Below are 7257 nucleotides of genomic sequence, written 5' to 3' on the forward strand. Positions count from 1 at the left end.
TGACTCCACAAATGGTAAGTGGTAACATCTGCTCTTTCTGGTCTGCCATAGTGCCTTCCAGGGAGTTATCCGTATACACTGCCTTTCCCCAGCTCTGACAGTGCCTCTTTAGGAGACCCTTCCCACCTCTTTCCATGAGGGAGGACTTCGAAGTTCTTTCATGTTGTATCAAAACCTCCATCTCCCAACTTTTTCTGCCTCACACACGTGTGCCCAGAATTTGATGGAAACGTGGGTACCAGAGCCTTTCCTTCATTCTCAGTAGTCTTTCACAAGACAGAGCGAAGTCAGAACCTTAGTCCTGCACACGCTTCTCTTCACCATTCACACCCACAGATGTGGGCAGAGGAGACCAGTTATGGGCTCCATGATAAACTTCTGCCTGACCACCCATTCCGGATGCAGTCATGCCCACAACCATGCTGCGACTGTCTGTTTCTCTGAGTACCTTCAAGTTTCAGGGGACAGAGTTGGCCCCTGGCCTTGGGGCATGGCAGCATTTTGAAGACCAGCTGGGCACCATCAGAGTGCAGCATATGGACCAGTGGAATTGGGCACCCAAGCTCTGCTTTCAGTGATAATAACCTGACTGCTGTGCTGCGCATCCTCCAAGGAGGCAGCTGGGTTTTGGCAGAAAGAACATGGGATTCAGAGGCAAGAAGACTTGATTTTGAGGGTAGTTCTGCCATGCACTATGTAACCATGAATGTACTTTAAAACCTCTCTAAGGTCCTGTATCCTCAGCTGTAATACCTGATTTATCAAATAGAGTAGGGTGCCGGAATCAACTTCCTAAATCCCACAGTGCTGTAAAAATATGTTATAAGTAGAGAAGGCTCAGGGTTGTCCTGGGAGGGGAACTGGTGGTCTAGACACTCACTTCCAGGGAAGGAGCCCACATGGCCAGGACCCTGGAGTTTTGGAGTGGACACTTCAGTTGCTGGCATCGCTGGGGCTCTGTCCCCACCTAGTGGATACTGACTACTCAGGTCTGTCTCAAAAGGGACTGGAATTGCATATTCTTGGGGTGTCTGGCAATACTGGGTAGGGTAAGGTTCTGTAAGGAGACCTAGATCTACTCCAAAGAAAGAACTTTTTTAGCTAATTGGAGAGAATTCAGTTGGACCTTTCCTGAAGTCTTCTGGAGTCAATTGTTGGTGTTGTTTTGTGCTTTAAGGAGTGGCTGGAGGATTACAGCACCACACCATGACTCCAGAGTCAATAGTTCCAGCCTAAACTTTGTCTCTACCTTTTACCACTGACTAACTGACCATCTCAAGTTCAACTTCCCCATCCCCAAAAGGTGCTAATGGTATCTTCCATCAACTAGCTAACCAGCCCCAACCCAGGCTCAGGAAAGGTGGCAGAAGCTGCTCAGAGTGCCCCAGATCTAGATGGCTGATAGCCAAAGAGGTGACCACGGGGGACTGAGGGGCGGTGGGACTCACTCCTACTTTCTGGGGTCACTTTCAGAGAGCCCAGAAAAACCGGAATGGAAGGGCACTGAAGCTGGCCCCTGCCCCTAAATGGAATTGTCCTTCAAATACAGTGAGTGAGCTAAGAGCCTGTCTAAGTTTGACTGCCTAACACCTCAGTTCTCTGGGAGACAGTGAACTTGTAGACTTGGTTCCACAGCTTATTTGTTTAGAAGTGAGCTTAGGACGGATTGTCGCTCCTCTGGGTACCTCCAGCCCTGTCAGCTGGATGAGACTGAATGCTTGAAGTCTCTCTCCCAACATTAAACTTCTAGGGTTCTATAAACCTTGCCAAACTGTAAAGGTTTTCAGAAAAAAAGGATATTTCTGGTTCCACACCACCTGTTAGCACTTCTGAAAAACAGCAATTAACTTTCTGAGTGTCTGCCAGCCTTCAGAGCAGTTGTCTTCTGTTTAGCGTGAGCTTCTAGTGACACTAGGTGGTGAGAAAGGGGAGTGCATACACAACGGTTGACGTGATGAAAGGAAAGGGCCTAATAATTTCCCCTTTCATGTAGGGTGGAGACAGGGGTAGGGGCGGGAGGTAGAATTCACAAACTCAACTTGACTGATATCCAACTTATCCCCACAACTCTCTTGTTAATTCGCATTCTTCCAGAACTCCCTATACAGGGTCGCTATGAGTCGAAACTGACTCGAAGGCACTTAACAACAACTTACTCTATAGCACCACTCTACAGTCTCAAGGTCAATAAAAGGGAAGTGCCATGAGCAACATCACATTAGGTCATCTGGTTTACAAGCACCAGCTTGTGTCTTCCACACAGCACCTCCCTCCCTGCTCATCCCTCCACCTGTCTTCAAGAGTCAGGAATCATCTTTAATCCATATTGCCAAGAGGTCCAATAAAGGAAACGCAGAGTGATGTGAGCTTCCAGTTTCTAATGTATTCTGTGTCCTTCCTCCAGTCAAAGGTCAACTCATCCTCTTGGGTTCTGGATCTCATCCTTCCTGTGATCTCATCCTTTACTCCTGTGATGATCTCTTCTCTCTGTTACCTGCATCTTTCTATTGTCTACTAGGTTAACTGCATCAGAGCCACTGACGGCTCCCATTTTTCTGACAACTTCCTTCCTTTTTTCTTTTCTCTCTTTCCTTTCTTCCCTTTCCTTCCTTCCTGTTTAAATTTTTACTTATTTTTTTTAACATTTTATTGTGAATTGAATGAAGGTTTATAGAACAGTTCATCAGCTTTACATTCAACAAATCATATACTTTGCTTCATTACAATGATTGCAATCCCCTTCATGTACCAACAGTAAACAGTATTTACCTCTATTCCCTTTAACTCTTTTTTTAAAGCTTTTATTGTGAATTGAATGATAGTTTACATAAGAGAACATCACTTTTGCACTCATTCTATCATATTTTGTTTCATTGCAATGATTACAATCCCTACCATGCATCATCATTTAACACTATGTGCTTCTATTCCCTCTGGTTTTGTTTTTTGTTTTTTTGCCATTGGTATAAATGCTTTATTGAAACAAAACACATAACCATGTATGATCAAGAAGTCAGCATAGTGATCCTACTCTTGCTCCTTCGCTGGTGGAGGCAGCCCATGGGTGAGTAGGAGGTTTGTGCTGCAACCAGCCTACTCAAGCCGACCCACAGACGCCAGTTCACAACTTTGAGATTTCTTGCTGAGGTTCTTTTGGATTTCTACAATTATTAAATGTGCCTGAGTGGTCTGTCGTCGTTCCTTTGTGCTCTAGGGGATGGCTGGGGCACTGGTGGGGGTGGTTGGTCAGGGCAGCTGACTTTCTGGTGGAGGTAAATGCAAACACCCATCGGTTTGAGTTGACGAACCATTGTGATGACTACGCCCAGAGACGGTGCTGTAGGCCCGTCCTCTGTGTGTGCTCTAGGAGGTGCTTCCAGGCTGTGGCAGTCTCGTAGTTCCGGTGGGCGAGGGGCATCTCTAGTTTTTCACTGTCCCTCCTGAGGGTGACATCAATCTGTGCCATCTAGAGAGAGATCTGGCTGCAAGGTTGTCATCTGGAGGTAGACACGCCTGGAGAGCTCTGGTCCAACACGGTGGATGGTGGAGGTCACACCTACCCCACGTCGAACTTTTATATCTGCAAGAAAATTCTGGCACTCTTGCCCTGAAAAACACCGCTGGTAGGCTTGAAGGGTGCCTCAGTCCCTGCCTTTGTGAATATGCATGCATAGTCAGCCATCTCTTTCCAACTCTGCTGAATCTGCACCTGGGCTTCTGTGTGGAGCTGCAGATCCACCAGTGCCTCTTCCAAGTCTACCCTGGTAACCAGAGGCCTGGACCCTGTGTTGCCCTCTGCTTGTCTCTGCTTCTCCTTAGCTTGATCTCTATTTGCCACTCCTTGTTTCCTTCTCCTTGGAGGATTCTGGGCACTGAAGCATTTTTCCTGGTCCACAATCACCAAGGACAGAGTTTTCCCTGTTGTCTTTGCAGTGATGTCCATTACAAAACTCCAAAGTGCTTCCTTCCCTTTGTTGGTGTCATCCAGGCTTTCCTGCTTTAAGTTGGTAATTCTGGACACAACTGCTTTTGCCAGGAACAGCACCAGGACTACTGGCTCTTCTGCCCAGTCCTCTCCTCCATCCTCAGACAGCCCAGCCCTTCTCCAAGTGATGATGCACCTCAATCACACAGCGGCACTCCATGGACTGCGGCACCCCAAGGAGCTGGCCCCCACCTTCCATCTGTGAAAGCTCTGGATCCAGCACTGCAGTGATGTGCTTTAAGCACTCCTCTGGCCTCTGGGTGGTCCCCTTGTTTTCCTTCAGTGGCTTCTTCTTCCTCTCCTGTTGCCTCACGGTGCTTTCCTTCTGTTTCGCTTGTCCCTGCTGCGGGACATCTCTGCCAGTCTCTTCCCTGAGCCTTCTGACTGTGCTTGGTTCTCTTCTGAGGCAGGGGGATCTCAGAATTTGTTTTTGCTACTGGCAAGCTATTGCCCTGGACAGAGCAGGTAGGTTAGTATGCTGGAAGCGGATGGCATGGATCGTCTAAGGCCCTTGCTATTTGAGGCAGCCCTTTCTGAGGTATCATGGAGGGGAATAGCAGGGACCTTTGGAAAGGGCTTTTTTTCCCCAGTCACATAAGGTGCCTTCTTTATTTTGATGATCCAAGACACGTGAAATTGGGGAACTAGGGTCCTCAAGGCCCAACTCTTTTCAGGTCAAAACCCAACACTTAAGTCTCTCAGCCAGGGGAATGAATTTTTCTTCATCCTCACTTCCACTGCTTAGCACCCTGACAGGCTTTGTGTATATGACAGTTTCCAAATCTGAGATGTTAATTACTGTGACCTTCTCCCCCTGAAGCTGCCTTCACTGTGTTGAAGATGGCTCCTTCTTTAGAAAGGCTAATGTTGGCAACTCCTCAGTATTACTCTCATTGGAATCCAGGAAGAGAGATGACTTTGTTAGAGCCATCAATGTGTGCAATCAACTTAATAACCTGCAATTTCTCGTGCCACCCATTCAAATACTACCCTTCTGTTTTGTTTTGATGTACACAAAAACACCCAGGAATAGATAACCATTTCAACAACCAAAGGTTACATTCTGCAAGCCTGCCACCTGGATGCCAACACACAGCCTTTCTTTTTCCATGAGTCTAGAGTCCTCAGCTGCTCTATCTCTCCATGTCATCATCTCTGCCTCCATCTCTGGTATCACTGCTTCTCTGGATAGGGTCCCACATTCCGCTCACGTTCTTCCCCCTTGATTGTCCTAGGGTCCACTGTTCTTGGAATGCTAGATTAACTACTCCCCCGTTTTTGTTAAAAAAAAAGCTTCTACCTTTATGGTTGTGAAAATCGCAATTAGTTATGATAACAATTACTCACTATTGAATCATAAGAATCTTATCCCCATCTCCTTTCACCAGACCCATCTAGACAAGACGAAAACTATTCAGTGGGGATTCTACCTTTCCCTGCTCACCCTAAAGCTAAATTCCCTCTTGAAAACTTGTAAGCCAGTCACTTTGTACCTTTATAGCCACCCCCATTTTAGGTAGCCAATTGTCTACGTTGCCTATCCCTATCAACCCTGTTTACTGAGGGGATAGGCTTGATTCTTTGTGTGTGTGTGTGTGTGAATTATGTGATAGTTTACAAGGGAGAACATTAGCTTTACATTCATTCTATCTTATTTCGTTTCATTGCAATGATTATAAGCCCCTGCATGTATCATCAAACAACCAAAGGGCATACCCCACAAGCCTGTCCCCTGGCCATCAGCACACAGCCCCTCTCCCTCCCTGAGTCTAGAGTCCCCAGCTGCTTCATCTTTCCATGTCATCGTCTCTGCCTCCATCTCTGGCATCATTGCTTCTCTGGATAGGGTCCCACACTCCGATTTCTCCCTAGATGGTCCCAGGGACCTCCACTCCTGGACTGCAAAATCAACCACTCCCCTCATTTTGTTACAAAATTTCACCTTTATCTTTCCAATACTCACAGTCAGTCCTGATAGTAATCATTCACTATTGAACCAAAAGAATCTTATCCCCATCTCCTTTAACCAGTCCCATCCAGACAGGCTGGAAACTACTCAATGGAGATTCTACATTTCCCTGTACCCTCTGGAACTAGGTTCCCTATTGAAAGCTTGTAAGCCAATCACTTCTTGCCTTTGAGACTCCCCCCCCTCCCATTTTGGGTAGCCAATGTCTAAGATGCCAATCTTTGTTGAACCTGTGTACCAAGGGGGTGGGAATGACCCTAACTGTAAAGATTTGTTCCTTCCTTTGACCTACTGCATCCACAAGCATAGGTCAAATTCATCAAATTGTAGCAGATTACTCTTTTCTTTTTTTTCCTCTTCTTTCTTCCTCTAGTTGAGTTCTGATCATCCAGCCATTGAAAACAGGTTAAGTGTGGGTGTTCTGATAGGCTTGATTCTTGATGTGAAGACTCCTTCCCTCTCAGTTAGTGTTTTGAACTACTACATCCATAAGTATAGGTCAAGTTCATCAAATTGTAGCACTTTACACTTGCTTCCTTTGTCAAATTTTTTTATCTTCCTCTAGTTGAGCTCTGGTCATCAAACCATCGAAGTTAGGTCAAATGGGTATTATCTGCAAGTTTGGGCATTCTTGTGCGTCTTCCCCCCCCCCCCCCCCCCCCCCCACACACACACACACTTCATATCATCTGGACACTTCACTCTCAGCTCTAGGCCTCCGTGGCTTGGTCAATGTCCATGGGCTCAATTGTTCCCAAGTCTCTCCAATCTTTGGACCAAACAGCCCTTCCTCTTCTTTCTCTCATCTCAAGGTCGATAGGAATCTATGGAATGTGGTTAACTCAGCCCATATCTTCATTACTGACTTTGTCCCACATCCACTCAAATGCAGACCAAAGTGGTTGCCAGTGAGCTTACATGACTGCTCATGTGTTCCCTTTGAGTTTCAGTCTTGGAGGGGTTTTGTCCTGAAGGGACTTGATTGCTTGCCTTGATGGCTTCCCTGTGAACACCTGGCTTGTTCTTGTAATAGCCAAACAGACAGCCATTTTTGTTTTTTTTCCCTGCTGGTCTTTCTTTCAGGATGTATCTTCTGTTCCTCTAGCCACTCTGGGCTGGTCTGCATGTCCTTTCAAGTGGGAATGTCTTCCTTAGAAGGTTCTGGATGGGGTTTGGAATTCCACCTAAGGTCCTATACACTACAAGGGCTCCGCAAGAAGCCTATTTCACCGGGCATGTTCTAGAACCCCTTTTAGGTATTCCAATCAGTTATAGGCTGAAGATGGGCTTACAAGTTTTCTGT

The 7257-nt window shown here is 46.4% G+C and overlaps 1 pseudogene; it reads right to left on the minus strand.

Annotated features, from left to right (window-relative positions):
- The window catches only part of LOC102820942, a 9340-nt pseudogene extending 4424 nt beyond the window's left edge, over positions 1-4916 (minus strand).
- Between the last annotated feature and the right edge of the window lie 2341 nt (positions 4917-7257).

This window comes from Chrysochloris asiatica, unplaced genomic scaffold (genome assembly GCF_000296735.1).
Source record: "Chrysochloris asiatica unplaced genomic scaffold, ChrAsi1.0 scaffold00008, whole genome shotgun sequence".
In the NCBI taxonomy this organism is placed as follows: Eukaryota; Metazoa; Chordata; class Mammalia; order Afrosoricida; family Chrysochloridae; genus Chrysochloris; species Chrysochloris asiatica.